Genomic DNA, 18488 nt, shown 5'->3' with positions numbered 1-18488 from the left:
ATGGTTGCTGAAATGTGACACACCCAGATTTTGAGTTTACTCCATAAAAATGTTCCAGGAGGAATCTTTTGACCCAGAAGATTAGAATTTTGTATAGTGAACCTGTTTTGAGCAAGTTGGTGGTCCAGGGGATTGGGCACTGGGCCTTGAGTCAAGAAGATATGCATTCAAAATTGGCCTCAGATGCTTTCTAGCTGTATTCCCTGGGCAAATAATTTAACCTCTTTTTACCACAGTTTATTTATCTATAAAATGGAAATAATGATAGCATTTACCTATCAGGGATCTTGTGTGGGTCAAATGAGATAATTATAAAGCATTTAGCACAGTGGCTGGAACATAATATGTACTACATAAAACTTAGCTATTATTATTATTATCTTGTGTTTTAGCCTTAATGTAATGGAAAGGAGGCAGATGTGGAAGCAGAATGTTACAACAGGATAAGAAGATGGAGAAAGGAGAGTAACAGAAATCTATCACTGATATAGATCAATTTATATGGCATTGGAAAAATAAACATCCAGTAGGAATAAGAGTCTAATTCTGTAGGAATAACATTGGGGAGCAGTCTAGGAACTGAATGCAACAAATTATAGAAATGAATTTGAAACTTCAATAGATCTGATAAAGTTGGACAGGCATTACTATAGTGCTACTCAGACTCCCTTTATAGCTGTGTCCAAAAGCATAGTATTGATAAAAAAAAATAATTAATAAGAAGATAACAAGGGCAGAAGGAGTTATTGCATAATATGGATCAGTCTTTTGAATGGAAAGGGGATGAGTAGTCAGCAAATCTTCAGAGAATGGGAGAATAGAAAAATCAGTAGAAGATTAAAATAGACAAAAGCTCACTAAAGAAAAGTCAACAAATATCTAATGATACATTTCAATGTATTAATAGGTCACAACAAAGGAAAGTAAGTCAAAATTTGTCAAAATAAGGTAAAACAGGGAAGGTAAAAATAGTTCAATACATTTGACAAGTCTCTATGAAATGACAATTGAGCAATTCAAAGAGCCTTCAGAATGGTTCAAAAGAGTAAGCAAAGAATTAAATGAAAATGTTAAAGAAATAATGACATAAATAAGATATTTTAAGGAATAAATCAAGAAATATAAGCAGACTTGAAAAGTTAAGACATGATATAGAGACTTTCATATCAATTGATTCTTTGAAAAAATATAAAATATTGGAATGGAAACATAAAAGGGAAGAGAAGTAAAATAATCAAGCATACATGAGTTTTCCATATTTTAGGACATCTTTACTAGACCCCACTATCCCCTTTCAAGCTATAATCTAAAGGCTTTGCTCCCCTTATAGCCAGATCCCTAGAAAAAGCTATTTATACTTATTGGTTCTTATTTGCTTTTAGATCCATTGCAATTTGTCTCCTGGCCTTGTGTGAGTGTGAAGCCCCCTACCCCCTTTTGATTATAATAGTATTAGCCTTTAAGACCTTTAAGACTCATCCTGGAAGCTCTCTTTGCAGATGATTGTGCTCTCATGGCCCACCAAGAAAACCATCTCCAAACCATTGTGGACAGGTTCTCCACCGCAACAAAACTGTTTGGCCTGACTATCAGCCTCAGCAAAACAGAGGTGCTGTTCCCACCCGCACCAGGGAGGCCAACGAACCAGCCGTGCATTACAATCGATGGCACGCAGCTTTCTAAGGTCAACACTTTCAAGTACCTGGGCAGCACCATCGCCAACGATGGGTCCCTAGACCACGAGATTAATGCCAGGATCCAAAAGGCCAGCCAGGCACTCGGGCGGCTGCGCTGCAAAGTCCTCCAACACAGAGGTATAAGCACTGCGACGAAGGTCAAAGTGTACAACGCAGTGGTCCTCAGCTCGCTCCTGTACGGTTGTGAGACATGGACACTGTACCGGAAGCACATGAAACAGCTGGAGCAATTCCACCAACACTCTCTCCGGTCAATCATGAGGATCCGATGGCAGGACCGAATCACCAACCAGGAAGTCCTCGACAGAGCCAACTCCACCAGCATCGAAGTGATGGTCCTCAAAACCCAGCTACAATGGTCTGGACACGTCATCCGCATGGACCCACAGTGAATACCAAGACAGGTATTCTATGGTGAACTGTCAGATGGCCTCAGGAAACAAGGCCGACCAAAGAAAAGATTCAAGGATCAGCTAAAGTCCAACTTGAAGTGGGCTGGCATTACACCAAAGCAACTAGAACTCGCTGCCTCTGACAGAAGCAGCTGGTGAACCCACATTAACCATGCCGCCACCACCTTTGAAGATGAGTAACGTCGAGGTCTCACCTCTGCGCGTGAATGCCGACACCAGGCCACAACCGCACTTCCCATAACAACCAGCGTCCCATGCCCCATGTGCCACACACTCGGCGCCTCAGCCTTTGGACTCCAAAGCCACATGAGTGTACACCGTAGATGAAACTGCACAAAGACACTAGTCATTCTTGGTCACCGAGAGACTACCACTAAGCCTTTAAGATTATTGTTTATAACCTAATCATTAGTTCTTTGAGATAATAGTCAAATAATATAGTTTACTTCTTATGAATTATAAACATTAGCTAAGAAAAACACAGTTCAGGTGGTGTCAGATCTTGTTTACGTCTTGACCTTAAGCCTATAACCTAAAAGTTTCCATTTTTTTTAATAACAAGATAATCAGATAGGCATCCAACTACTGATTCCTAGTATTTCATAATAATTGTCATCAGAAAAACAACTAGCCCCCAACCCCTTATTGCATAGACCTTGGAAAGATCAGCTATAATAATACACATAAATTACCACCCATAGTGACTTTTTTTATACTTTCTAGCTTAATCAGTACTTGCACCATTAATGCAGTGATTCTATTTTCTGTCACTGTGTCTTCAGATCTTTTTGGCATAAAAAGGGCTATCTCCTAAGGCTCAAGGTCTCGGTTCTGATCTTGACCATGGTCTGGCTTTATTGGGAGTTTGGCCTCTTCTCAATAAACCTTTTTAGATTGGAGTTTTCACATTGGTGTGGTAAAGTTTTGACACATCTGTGACATAATTGAAACTATTCATGCCAAAGTTACCAATAATCTCTTAGATGTCAAATATTATGACCAATTTCTACTTTTTGTCTTGTGTCTTGTTCCCACTTTCCCATTAAACTCTTTTACTTAGTGATCTCATGGTTTCCATGGATTTTATTGTCATCTCAATACATATGACTTCCTGATGATTAAATCTAGTTCTAGTCTCCTGAGTTCTAGTCCCACATAATCAATTTCCTATTAGAAATTTTCAACTAATTATGCCATTAAAAACTTTTAAATGACTTTTTGTAAGAATAACATTGCTATATATTCTTGCATTTATCTTCTTCAAGTAATTAAGTTTTATGAATTGAGCAGATTTTTACTTGTATTTGATATGAGAGGAAACTTTCTCTAGCTCAACATACAAAACAGGATTCATTATCTTCCCTACCCCAAATCTACCTCTCTAGAACTTCCTTATTTCTGTTGAAGCCAATGTCATCTTTCTAGGATCACATGTCCACATCTTCATACCAGAATATCCTTAACAAATAACAAAAATATCCAATCAGCTTCCAAATATTGCCTTTTTTAAAACCTCCAAATCTCTTTTATCCATCCTCTTCCCTCCACTTCTGTTACTAATTCAGATCCCTGTTACCTTACTCAGTGTCCTCTTAATTAGTATCTCAGATTGAAATTTTCCCCTATTATTCTAATCTCCCTTCTAGTTGCCATAATGATTTTCCTTAAATGTAATTTTGACCATGTCACTCTCCACCTCAATATATTTCGGTGGATCCCAATTGCCTAAAGGATAACAGTATAAAATAGAGAATTCTCTTTGGGACTTTTAAAGCTTGACTTCTATTTAGCTTTCCAGTGTCATTATATATTACTTTATTTCCCAAACTCTGCTGTCTATACAAACTAGTCTTCTGGATTTTCCTCATTCAAGGTCCTCTACATCCGAACTCTATACATTTGTAATGGCCATCTCATATGCTTTGATTGTACTTTCTCCTCATTTTTGCCTCAAAGAATTCTTTGCCTTTTCCAAGATTCGGGTTAAGTAGCATCTTCTATGTGTAACTTTTCTAGGTTCTTTCTAACTATTAGTGTCCTTGGTCCTTAAATTTTCTTGTATTTATTTTATAATTATTCTTTGTATACTTGTATATGTATATGTTCTTTGTCCCAATAGTCTACAAGGGTAGAATGGTTCATTTTTTTCATATTTTTATTCCCAATACCTTTCACAGTAACTGCTAGTAGGAGCTTGACAAATCCTCTGTGTTTGATGTATTGAGAATGGGAATATACATAAGTATGTAACAGTGTTTACTTTGTCCCCCACTGCCTGAGGGCCAAAATAATTCATTTGACTACTTCCATAGGGTTTAGGATTGTTTTCAGCATTTGCAGGCATCTTGTTTTTGCTATTGGTCCTATCTTCTATTAATTATGATCCCCAAGTATTTAGGGGTCCCTAGCATCCTGTTCCATTTAAATAGCTAAACAATCAAACTTTTACAAAGGGATATTTAGTTTTAAGGTATAGAAAGAACAAAAAATTCTAGAAGATATAATCCTTTCTTATGTCAACTAGGACTATGGAGAGGGGAAGAGGATTCATTCACAGTAAAACTTAATTCCTATAATAGTCTAGCATAGACATCCTCCTTGGTTTGAATCCTAGTACTCAGAATTTTAAGGGCTTCCCCATGGGCTAGCAGTAACATCTGTCCTGTAATACTGACTCCAGGGTCATGGGGTTCAGGATATTGGACCTGGGAGTGTACTACCTTCACCTAGACTTAAAAAAGGCCAAATGAAACATTAAAACCTCATGCCTGATTCTTTGGGCCACAATTTCTAAAGAGGTGAATAAAGGTAGACTTTCCAGCTTCACAGATTATAACATAGTTCATATATAGTGTGGGTAAATGAGACATTCACTACCTGAACACCACCGTAAAGAGAAAGAATATGACTGTCAAAATTTGATAACAACAAAGACTCAACATATTCTGGCCATATGGCCAATGGAAAGAATTACCCATATGGTAAGGGAATAAAAAATATCTGCTCCCAAATATAGGGTCCTGGGATCTCCCACATGAGATCCTTCATCTTAAATGATCTGGGAATGCACACAGATCAGTTATAAATAGAAGTTTTGGTATCTTGGGCTTTCAAAAGAGCTAGAGAGATGAGATAATCATGATCGATACACAGATTACTATGTTCACTTTGGTGTATGAGTGGAATGGAATAGTATTGTATCATAATGATCAATAAATATGAAAAATGTTGAGGAAGGAAGGAGGACTTGCATAAATGTAACAAACAAAACAAATGAACAAAAGAAGAAAAAAGAGAACAAACAAGCTCAACAACTACAATAATATAAATGTAAATACTTCCCTGAGTAAGTCATTTAACCCTGTTCACTTCAGTTTTCTCATTATTAAAAAGAGTTAGAGAAGGGAATGCAAAACACTCCGGTATCTTTGTCAAAAAAAAAACTCCAAATGGGGTCACAAAGAGCCAGACATGAGTAAAACTATTGAATAATAAGAAATGTTGCCCATGATAATTTAGAGAACTTTAGTGTTGAATTTATGAAAGCCACAAAAAAGAGAACCACAGCTAGTGATAAAATAAGGAGCATCTAAGTTTATCAGTGAGAGAGGGAGAATTTATGTTGATGCATATAATCAAGTGCCAAAATTATCATTTCTTGATAACTAAGAAAAAACTATTTAATAGTAGATTTTCAAGAATTTGCAATAGGTTGGTAAGGGAGAGACTTTAATAAAGGTTAGAGATCTCTTCTGGAAGCATGGCAGAGAGAGTTGTCAATTCTAATTATGGGTAAGAGTGATCCTGATACTTCAAGTTTAAGTTGTTCTTTGAAGAGGAAAGGCTACACTCATGCACTATGGCTGAAAGTGCAGATAGTTTGTATTTGAACAGTATGTGTGTGGGTTGATCTTCCCCCAAATGTAAGCATATGCTTGGTGGCCAGTGCTGATACATGGGGAAGTTAAATAATAAAGTCATCTTCTGGGGAAAAAAAAGATTAATCACTCCAGAATGAAAAAAAAAGGCTATTTGGACAGAATTTAATATTTCTGTTAATGAACATTTTATCATTTGGTTCTAATTTGGGTAAGTAAAACTATTTTGGCAGAACAAATGGACTCTTGGAATCAGAGATGATACTATCAATTAAATATCGGAAATATTACTAGGTGTGATTTCCAGTTGCTGTTTCTTCCTAATGTGATATTTTGTGAAATGATCTGAAAGAAGAAAATAAAATGTCATTTAGTTACCTACAATGTGGTTTCAACTGTTTTTTTTTTCTTCAAATTTCAAGTTTGCTTCTGACTCCTGAGAACTCACCCCAAGGGAAATACCAGACACACCTGTTTTGGACTGAAAAGTAGACTTTGAAGGATTTGGTGACCCCAGTTTGGGTGGGTCTGGTAGATATGGTCAAATGTTGAATACCTTTATTTGTCTCAGTAGCTTCTCCCATTGTATTAAAGTCCTCTCTCAGGAAGCCCAGCTCTTGGTTTGACCCTTTCCTTTTGTAATCTTTGTAGTAGATACTGTGATTGTAGATACCCTGATACTCCAGCTGCTGGCTGCATCCTCTTTCCCAAGCTTGCTTGCAACCTGTAAATGTATGTTTGCTGTACCAAGTTCACCAAAAGATATACAAGATTCCCAAGTTCTATTATCCTTTGGAGAATCATTTGCAGAGTAATCCTTCCAGAGATACTGTCCCCAGAACCTCAGGGTTCTGACTCTGTGTAGTATCTTGGCACCTGGCTCTGTTATAGCGGCCAATTGTTGTATCTATCTCTTTCCTGATTAAAGACTTGGTTTTTGCTGACTACTTTAGTAGTTCTGTGTTTTTTCCAAGTTAACAGTGGAAAAGGCCACTTGAACTAATAGAAAGTCTGAATTAGTGGGCATTTAAAAATAATTCTATCTTTTCATTTTCAAGTTCTTATATGCTGAATTCTTTCTTTCAAGGCCATCCTTGGATGAAACATTTTCCAGGAGGCCTTTCTTGATCTCCCCACATAGAAATGAATTATTCTTCTCAAAATCATTCATGATTTTTTTACTTTACTCTCTCTTTTGCCTTAGCCATGCTCCAGCTAAGAAATTGCTTTAAGGAAGAAGGAATATAACTTTCTACCTCTAAATTTATGATGGAATGAAGATGTAATTTTCATAGTTGATTACAAGCTGATCATGAATATTTAACAGTTTAAGACACACCACGCAGAATAAATACAAATATACTAGACAGATGTATGTCTTTTTTCATTTTCATATCCTTGGCACCATGTGCATGGTAAGAACTTTGAGTTGACTTGAATTGAAATTGTTCATTTAATTGTCTTGAATTTCAAATTGAGCTGAATTTCAAATTTGATTCAACTTTCAACTCACTTGGTTCTTCTGTAGCCAGCCCAGATACTTCCACTACTAGAGTGTTTCTGCCTCAGTGGTCCCTCTACTGATCCATGAGTTCCTGCTGGGAACTCCATTTGGGGAAAAGCCCAGGCCAACTATGCTCACAGGTCTATTACTGATTCTATACTCATGGGAATTTTTCTTCGATCCTCTTTTAATTACTTTCAAGTATTATTTTCCTCCACTGGGATGTAAGCTTTTTAAATATAGTGACTCTTTTTTCCCCCTTTATTTGTCTTCCTAGTGCTTAGCAATGCGCCTGGCACATAGTTAAGTGCTTAATAAATACTTTTTCTATTTGAATTGAATAGAGAAGATTTGGAGTAGGCAGATCTATTATAGGTACTTAAATACACATTGATTTGCATTGAAAAAGTTACTAATGCTAAACTCCTCAGGAAAAGTTAGGTTTGTTATTTGGCTTCAACTTGAAGTCTTCCTCATTAGTTGTCAATTTTAAGTCTGCATGGTCTACTAGATTCCATCTCTTTTGAGTTAGTCCACTTTCAATATTGAATTCACTCATCAAATAGTCCTCCTGAGATTCCCACATTACTTACTTGTAGCTACGAAGATTTTTTTGCTCATTTTAGTCAATAGCTTTAGGCCTTTCTTTAGAAATAATATGTCTAGGATTGTCCTTCAGAGTCCATAACCCATATCCCACAACAGCTGATGAAAACTCTGACAACAAAACACGCAAATATACATATATTTACTCCTTCAAAAGGCTATTAAAGAGAACTGAATCTGAGTCAGAGAGCTTAGTTTTGACTCCCAGTATTGACATTTAGGATCTATATAAACTTGGGCAAGTGACAATTTCTCAAGGCCTCAGTATTCTAATAACTCAGTAAAATGATGGGGTTGGACTAGATGACCACTGAAGTTCCTACTCATTCTAAATTTATGATCCTATAAAGATCTCATTTTTATAGTTGTTCATAAGCTGATTATGAAGTTAAAAGTTTAAAACACAGAACTGAGAGGTACAAATAATTATATATATATATATATTGTGACAAGGAAATCACTTTAAAAGACTGATATATATTAATTTAAGGTCACCAAGGAATTCAACTATGTAATTCCTTAATGAAAACTCAAGTCAGCAGTCAACCTTTTATGGAGTTTAATTACAAACAGGAGGAAGAAAAGTATTAGAGAGAGAGAGAGAGAGAGAGAGAGAGAGAGAGAGAGAGAAGGGAATAGGGCTTAAATACCCCCTCTGTTTAGGCTGGGCCAAAAGGCCCAAGCCCTTAGATAGCTGAGGCAAAGGAAAGAGATCAGTCCCTATCACTCACATGACCAAAATGGAGAAACAGTCTCAGGGGCCTCCACCTCCAGCTTCCTTCAGAGCAAGCTTCTCAGAGCACAACCTCTCAGAGCAAAAACTCTCTAACCATCCCTCAGTCCTCAGACCTCGCTATCTTTAAGGAAACCATCCAAGTTCCCTCCCCTCAGTTCTCACATCTACCAATCACTGTCCATGTCTTCCCTGTGCCAATGGTGTCTCTAGCTTAACCCAGGACCGCCCAGAGGTCTGTGGCTTTGCACATATCGGTTGAAGACCATATTCTCAAATAATTAAATCTTGATCCCTTGCTGCAGCCCTTCCTAAATCCTGTTACCCTGAGCAGGGTGGAGATTGGAAGTTCCAAGACCTGGTTCAGTCATTCCAAATATCTCTATTGTATCAATTCTAAAATCAATCATGACTCAAAAAACTTCCTGTTCTATGCTTAAGCATAGGTCAAAGCCCTTTCCATTGTTCAGCAAAAGGTTTCTGTCCTAAAGAAATCTTAAGTAGGGAGGAGAATGACCCTCCCATGCCAGTGGGGTTCACATTCCAATAGACTATCAGTAGGAAATTTTTCAAGTATGAAATTTCCTAATGGTGAAATTTCCAACATTTATAAGTCTAAGAAATTTTAAGGTTTACAATATATATATATATATATATATATATATATATATATATATATATATATATAATCATTACCATTTGACTTTAAGTTAACATAAAAGAAAATAACAATCTATGAAATATATTTAGTAATTCTTCCTTTACCTTTTAATCACAAAGAATCCCCTAAAATTGAACAGTAAGCATATTTCACCCCTTTAAATATGCATATATATATATATATATATATATATATATATATGCAATTAGATGGTACAGTGAATAGAGCATTTGGCTTGGAATCAGGAAGACATCTTTCTGAGTTCAAATCTGGCCTCAGACACTTATTAGCTATGTGATCTTGGGAAAGTCACTTAATCCAATTTACCTTAGTTTATCATCTATCAAATGAGCTTGAGAAGGAAAATGCAAACCAATCTAGTATCACTGCAAGAAAATCCCAAATAGAATGAATGATCAACAAAAAAATATATAAACAAAAAATATATAAACAATATTTATAACACAAATATTATGTTTATAAATACACAAATATATGTATGCTTATGCATATAGGCATGCACATTACTAGTGAAAAGTGAGATTCTCATGAATGAACATCACTGGGGGGATAGTAAAGCTATGATTCTCATTTCTGTGTTTCACAGTTGCAAAGGAATATGGAAAGCTGAAGAGAGTTTAGTGTTTCAGAGACAACAAAGTGAGCTATGATGAGTTGGGTAATAGACATGAGAGACTGTCCTGTTCAGTTCCCTCATATTTCTAATCCAGGCAACTGTATATAACAAATGGACAATTTGGCAAGCTCAGTTGGTTGGATGTTTGGTCCATTCCACATTGTGAATGAAATGGTCATAGACAAATCTAGACCCACCAGAAAAGACATGAGCTGGTGAATTCATGCTGGTGAAAGCTAATAAAGACAAAGCCTGTGGACTGGTCAATGGTCCTGTCCTGCGCCAGGAAGATTCTGGAGATATATTATTTATGGCTGAAACATCTCCTCTAAGTCAGTCTCTCAAGTATTTTCTGACATATTGATGACTCTCATGGGGTCATTGTCATAAACTCTCCTATTGGGCTGCATTGATGCCCCTCTGTGATTCACTCTATCCTTGACACTTGGTGGTAAGTATTTCCTTGTCTTTCTCTGGATATTGCTTCTACTCTTTAGGCATCTTCTACCCCTCAGTGGACAGCTCCAGCTGTTCAGCTTCTTCTTTCTGCCTAGGTCCCATCATAGGTTTGTAAGGACAATATGTTGCCCAGTGGATGCCTGTGAATATTTGATATGACACAATCTTCTGCACCTTCAGCTTATGCATTGGGTCCTCCTTCTCCTGACAATTCAAGTCCTTTTTCATAGTAATAAATGTCATAGAAACATTATTACTCATTGACAATAGCGGTAGCCACATTTGAGGCAGAGGGGAGCAAATTCTGAGTTGCCAAATTTCTTCCAGTTCTTTCTTTTGAAATAGCCTTAGATTCCATATGAATTTCAATCCTAAAGGTACAAACTTGATTTTTTTTGCTGTGTTCTTTTATCTTATATATAGTAATGATTTTAATATTCCTATTGATGACTTCTTGGCAGCATGGAAAGGATCAACTATTATTAATTCTGGATCATTGTTAGGCTCCTCTAGGATTAATGGAATCTTCTTGAGGAGCTCACCATTGACACATTTGTCATCATCTCCTTCTTCCATTTAGTCAGCTCAGCTGGGCTTTTGAGTAAGTCTCTTATTAGCATTCTCTTAGCCTAGTAACTTAACTAAGGTATACATATAACTAGTGGAAGGTACAGGATTTTAATGCAAGTTCTCAGATTCTAAATCTAACTCTCCTTCTACTGTGCAACACTGCCTTTGGCCAGAAAGTACCATATTGTTCACTCCAAGAGAGGACAAAAGCCTTTGATTGGGATACTGAATTTTCACTTTGGAAGCCAGTGTTCAAGTTGGTTGGTTGAGATATGGAATTTTCTATCAAAGGAATATAATAATTAAAAATAAGACTTTTCTGCAATTGACCCAAGTCTTTATCCACCACTCAGCAATATTGGCAAGATGAAAAGTATCAGAATCATCAAACATTTAAAGACTCTGTTCTTATATAAACCATCATGATGCATTTCTTTCTCTCCTCCTTCCTTTCTGTCTTTTTGCAGCAAAAAGATTCTTAATACTTTCTGGTCATGCCCTATAACTGCTTTTGGGTTACTTTGATTAATCAAAATTAGCTTTTTTAAGGGGGCAGCCATTCTTTTAAAGTGTAAACAAAATAAATCATCAGGTTTTTTTTTTTACCTTTCAGTATAATTTTAATTACGTTTCAGAATTGTGTAAATCAGTTCTGTTTCCTTTCCCTCTTGCCAATTTGACACATTTTCTCTTCATCTTTAAAGTTCAAGAATATTGTTTTCAACTATTTTTATAGGAAATTTTGTTTAATTTAATCTATATAGAAGGCTATAATTGGCTTTTATTGGCTGACCTGGGAGTCCTACCATAAATTGTGAGATTATTTCTGAGAGAAAATGTATTCTAAAACTTAGCCAGCCAGTTAACTTAACAAGACCTTATGGACCACAGTCCATTTTCAAGTTGTACATTTTCTATATTCAAAGCTCTACTCTACACAAATACAATCCTTCAAATAAGTCAGGCAGAAATCCCAATGAGAAAGTTGGAAAAACAATTTTCCTTGAATTACTTGGATAATTTTGATTAATTTTTCACTTTGTTTAGATCATGTATATGAAAGCCTAAGATCACTAGTCATAAAGTATGTTGATTCTGGGCTCTTAGAAACACATGATCTATTTGACTCAACCAAAATTTTATGCCTACTGTATGGTAGGTCCTGGAGATACACAGATGAAATGGTCCTTACTCTTAAAAATTTTTAAATCTTCTGGTAAGGGAAAAGATATACATGAATAGCAAATTTGAAGTAATTTCAGGAATAAGAGTGTTAACTATTGAGAAGATGAGAAAAGGCATTATATAGAATGTTGCATCTCTATCTCACACTGCGAATACAAAGGTGTTTTCAATTCAGAAATGTATGAAATCTACAGTCTTTATTTTAAAAATACTATAAAAACCCTTCTCTTAAAAATGTTGCATATCAGTTGTATTTTGGTAGAACTGAATATTGTAAAAGTGAGAAATATGGAGAGAATAATGTCAGATATAAGGGATGAGCTGATCAAAGGCAAGGAATGGGAAATGACAGATATTGAGAATGTTTGAAAGGAGCTAGTATGAAATCAGTCTGGAAATATAGGGAGAAGCCAAACTGTGCGGTGTATAACTTTAAATCTTGAGATTTTAAGAATTAAGAATTTTAAGAATTAAGAACTTTAAGAATTTTAAGAACTAAGAATTAAACATTTTATCCTAAATTAAATAGTGAAGTCACCAAAAGATTTTGGTACATACTTCATTAGTAGATACTTATTGATAGATTTTAAGGTATTCATGAACATTAATAGGCAAAAATGCATCTCTATCTTCACAAACTTCTACCTGAAATTTAGCTTTCAATTATAAATGTAGGCAACAGATATGATTCTGAGAATCCCCACTGTAAGCCTTATGACATATAAAGTTAAGAATCATAATTTTAGAGAAATGAGATCTGATCTGTTTCAAAAGTTAAATGTGAGAAACATCTTAGAGTTCATCAATTCAATAAAGAGTTATTAAAGGTGGAGAGGACTTTGCTAGAGCAGAAATACAAAATTTAAATAAGACATAGTTGCTGTTCTTAATAATAGAATAATAATACTTAAGAATTGGAAAGGAATCTTAGAGGTCATATGCTTAACTTCCTAAACTCACATGTGGAAATTTTGTGCAAAAGTGTTGAACTATTTTAACTATTTTCACTCGGCTACTAAAGCTTCCTCAGAGGGGAGAGAGAAGCTTTAAGGTAGGAAGATAGAGAAAGGATAGAAGTTTTAGATACCACGAGGGTGATGACGGAGTCGAATTAGAGATATGAGGTGGCAGGAATGAGTCTTTATTAATTACCAATGAGCCACAGCCAAGCTCTGATCAAAGGACCCTTCTGAAGGCTTTTACCAGTCCAGAGATCCAGATTCAATACCACACAGGTCGGAGAGGTGATAGAGAAAGATTAAAGATGGAGCCTGGCCAAAGGCCAGGCCCCAGCGATGACAAGCATCAGTGTGAGCTGGAAGGGAGGAAGAGCAGAGGAGAGAGAGGCGGAGCTGGCTGAGGCCTATTTAATCTCTTTGATATGCAACTATACACAGTACACAGGGATGATCATCATTGGTTAATGACAAGGTATAGGTGTGGTTTCTCTTAACCAGGTGAGCACAAAGAAATCTGTGTCCCCGTCAAACCTGGGGGAAGCTGGGGTCAAGGGTCAGAGGCTTTCCCAGCCACATGCAATACTGAGCATGCTCAAGACTGAGCATGCTCTCTTCTAAGGCAATCTGTACATACCAACTGTTCCCCTTGCCTATAGCCAGGGGTGAACTGCTACAGCTACTAAGTGGATAAACTGGGATGCTAATATTAAATCTAGTTGATTCTCCAGTATGCCATGCTGCTGGGGTTTATAGACTAATTGTGGAGTTGACATAGACAGAAAACTGTAACATACAATATCAAAATCTTATCTCAAGTACATTATTTAGGTAAAAAGTATACCATGTGAAATCTAAAAGGAATTTCTTATGTTGATAGGGTTTATCAGGAATTAATGATGGCTCCATGGAGGAGGTAATTCCCGAGTTGTACTTTTTTGAAGGGAGGTATATATTTTGTATTTAGTAACATGTGTACATAAAGTTTTTCCTGAAAGAATTTAAACTCCTTAAATGCAAATTTATTTTTGTACAAAGACAAAGCCTAGCATGATGACTAGGAAACTAGAAAGCAAAGTGGAAATAACAGAAGGACTTGATTGACGAAGACTTTCGTTCAAATCCAACATAGACTCAAGCTGTGTGACCCATGGGGCAAGTCATTTAAATGCTGTTTGTCTCATTTTTTTTTCAACTATGAAATGGGGAAAATAATAGCACCTACCTATGCAGGGTTTTTGTGAAAATCAATTGAGATAATGCATTTTGAATTTTTCCTGCATGTAAATAGGTACTATATAGGTATTTAATCTGTTCTCTTTTGAAATCAAATGGCTTAACATATGTAAAGTGGTTTTCAAACCTTGGAAGTACAATAAAATGAGCTGGTGAAGGAAATGACAATCCACTCCAGTATCTCTGCCATGAAAATCTGAAATGATGTCTTGAAAACTCAGACATGACTGAAATGACTAAACAACAAAAACAACAACTTATTTACATGAGGTTTCCTCAAGGAGAATGTAAACTTTGAGAGTAAAGGAAGTATTTTTCTTCTTCTTTGTATCCCCGGCATTAACGCAATGCATGGAAAATGACGAATCCTTAAAAATACGTATTAAATGTTGACTGAAGGATGTGTAGATGTTTATTTTAAGGGAAAAATTCAAACATCTCCCTGAAATGCCTGGGACTTAGGCCATCATAAAAGAGAGTACAAACAGTTAACATTGTAGAAGAGGAACTGGGTTGTCATAATCTCTCTGAAATAAGGGAGGGAAAGAACATCTAAAAGAAAGGGGGGGGTGGTCAATAACTAATGTAATATTTATTTGGAAAGGAAATGGGATTGGAAAAATGGGGGATAATGGGAGGTGTGTATGGGGGTATGGAGGAGAGGGGAGAGAGGGAATATTGCTTGGGGAAGCAAAGGAGGAAGAGACCCCCTGCTGAGAGAAAACAGCAGGGGTCCGATAAGGACTGTTTGTCCTGGAATGACTGAACTGAAATTCAGCTCCCTTTATGACCAGAAAAGATAGTCCACTCATCTGACTGCAAATTCAAATAATATAAAGTTTAATAACCAGTTGGGATTGGAGTTCTTTCCTCAGCTTCAGAGTTGAGGCCAGGTAAGAGGCTGGCAGAGGGTTCTCCCACTCCTGTCTACTCTATATCAGTCCAGTTTTGTCTTTTTAGAATCTTAGCAGTGGACAGAAAGCAAACAAGAACAGGTCTGACCTTCAGAAGCCTGTGTCTTCGGGCTGAACAAAGTAGAGGCACACCACACCAGACTGTGTTGAACAAGCTTCTCTTTCCTCCAACACCAGGCAGCAAGTCCAACCTGGCAGGAAGGAAGTGCTAGTCACAAGACCCAATTGCCACTCCTGGCATGAAGAAAGTGCTAGTCACAAGACCCAACTGCCACTGCCAGTTGCCCCTTCCCCCACCTTTAGTCTAGTTTCCTTTCCACACTAGCTAATTCTTTCTTTTAGAGTATATTACATCTCAATAGTCTTGGAAGTCAAAAAGGATGAGTACTTTAAAAAGCCATCAGGACTGATGATTAGGAAGTAGATTCATTAGAGAGAGAGATAGAATCAAATTGTGGAGTTCCCCCTTTTTTTTTTAATTGTTAAGTAGAATGAAGCCAAGGGAGGTTAAATAACTTATTTTAGATTTTAAAGCAAGTTTTTTGCAGAATGAGAAGTATGACTCCAGTCTTTTTCTGTACTATTTCCATTATATGAAACAACATTTGTTAAAGTTCTAGTAAATAAATTATTATTATAGATTAGAATTCCACAAACATGTCCTATATACATAAACTGGGAGTGGGCTAGATACAGTCATCCCTCACTATATCATGACCCACTTGTTGTGGATTCACTGTATTGTGGGTTAAAAAAAAAATCTAATTCTGTATTGGAGAATTTTCACTATATTGAATGATTTTGCAGATGAATACTTTACACAATGGAAATGAAGTATGCCACTACTACTTGTGCAAGTTTGCCAATGTGAGATTGTACACAGCACAATATTGGCTGATGGAATGAAAGACAACCAACCACAGCACTGTGTTCTGTACCCTGGGTGCTGTTTGGCTATATATATATATATATATATATATATATATATATATATATATATGCCACTACTTCATGGATTTTCACCTATCATGGGGGTCTCTGGAACGTAACTCTTGCAATAGGTTAGGGGTCATTATACCACTGATTTACTTACTTATTACATTAGGAAGCCATTACCAAATTTTATCAGACTCTCTCTTCTAGAATCATACAATCTGGTATATTCACAATGAAGAAAGAAATGTTGACTTAGAGGGCATTTCCAAGGATTTAGTTCCTCTTGACCTTGTACTAATCAATTGGTTTGTCAGTCATTCAGTCCCCAGTATCTCATAAATGCTTATTACATGATTACCATTTAGCTAAATAATGGGGATACAAAAAAAGGCAAGATCCTTTCCATATTTAACAGATTCACTTTCTAATGGAGGAGGCAAATAATTCAATATAAAATTTATACACAATGTATTTGGAAGGAAATCTTGGAAAAGGCATTGTTATAATTAAAATAGTTGTCTGATATCAGGTAATTTGCAGCACATTTTTATATACAACTACCCCAGAAATATACAACAAAGGAGAATCCAGAAAAATTAATTAGAATTCTAAGTCTTGAAAGTTTTTGGCTTTTTACAATGCTATTATTATATCCATTTTTTCCTCTTTCTTATAGTCACTTCCCCCTGAATTAGTCTTTAAAAGTCTTTCCAGGTTTCTCTGAAACTATGTTTTTCAATATTTCTTAAACCATAATTGTTTATATTATATCCATTTTTATAATTTATTCAACTATTTCCCAATTGAGGTTTAGTTTCTAGTTCTTTGGATACAACAAGAAGTTGTGCTTTTGCAAATATGCACTCTTATCCTATTCTTTGATATGGCCATGAAATCTTATTGTATTAAATTCAACTTCATCTTCCTAACTATTTCTATCTTTTTAATCTGCCATCCAATGTCAACTACACCACCCAGGCTTTATATTCTGTACTAATTACATAAATAATTATCAATACTTTTAAGTAATTGATAAAATGTCAAATAACACAGGGTCAAGCTTATAACCCTTAGAACGATGACTATAAACTTCCTAACATGTACATATTACATAAAACAATTTCTGACTGTTGTTTGGGTTTGATCATTCAAAATGCTCTAAGACTATCTGATAGAACTATTTTCCAGTCTTACTCTCTCCATCTTATTGATAAGATTAACATCAATTACAAAATCCTCTGCCAAAATTTTAGTAGGTATTTTAGAGTAATTCTATGATTTATCTGTCCATTAATTATGTCAAAAAGGGAAATGAGGTTATTTTGGCACAAGTTCTTGGTAAAGCTACAAGGTATTTACCTACCACACTTTTAAAATACCTTCTAGAAATGTATAAGGAATGTAGTCAAGCTCATCGGTTTATTGTTTATAAAATTATAAATATATATTTATATACATATACACATACATCCATATGTATACACACATATATAAAGGACATCATTTTGCCTTAACTTTCAAATAAAAATTAAGGCAAAATGATATCTTTTAATGATTTTTCAATGCTCCATGATCTTTTAAAGATCAATAAAAATGACCCAACAATCTGAAAAAAAAATGCTATTTTAGCACCCAAGAATGTAATTCCTCTGGACCTCTTGATTTGAACTCATTAAGGACAGTAAAATACTTTGTAATCATTTCCCTAGTTATCTCTGGTAACTACTTACCATTCTTTTTGTTGATGTTGTTTTCTCCCGTTCAGTGGAAAGATTAGATTCCTTTTAGGGGGCTAGAGGTGAGGGGAATGAGGAAACAGAAACAAAAAGTATGTAAATACCTCTTTCTTCTCTCTGTCATTGATTATTATCCTATCCAATCTGAGCAATTATATTATTCCTTATTTAATTTTTCCATTTTTTTCTATCAATGTAACAGGAACTCTTTTGATTTCTCTTATCTTTTTCTGATCTTTAGCTCTTCTGAAAATATTATCACTACATTCTTATAATCCCTTATTATGTGCCTTCCATACCTGATTAGGAGACTATCATTTCTATATTTTGAGCATTGTCACAAAAGTATAGAAGAATAAATCACATA

At 35.7% G+C, this 18488-nt stretch overlaps 1 pseudogene; it reads right to left on the bottom strand.

Annotated features, from left to right (window-relative positions):
* Positions 1–10176: 10176 nt before the first annotated feature.
* On the bottom strand, positions 10177–11854 carry LOC100618291 (eukaryotic translation initiation factor 3 subunit G-like; annotated as a pseudogene).
* Between the last annotated feature and the right edge of the window lie 6634 nt (positions 11855–18488).

This window comes from Monodelphis domestica, chromosome 4 (genome assembly GCF_027887165.1).
Source record: "Monodelphis domestica isolate mMonDom1 chromosome 4, mMonDom1.pri, whole genome shotgun sequence".
Lineage (NCBI taxonomy): Eukaryota > Metazoa > Chordata > Mammalia > Didelphimorphia > Didelphidae > Monodelphis > Monodelphis domestica.
The sequence above is the reverse complement of the archived record's forward strand: the minus strand, read 5'-3'. Positions and strand labels throughout refer to the sequence as shown.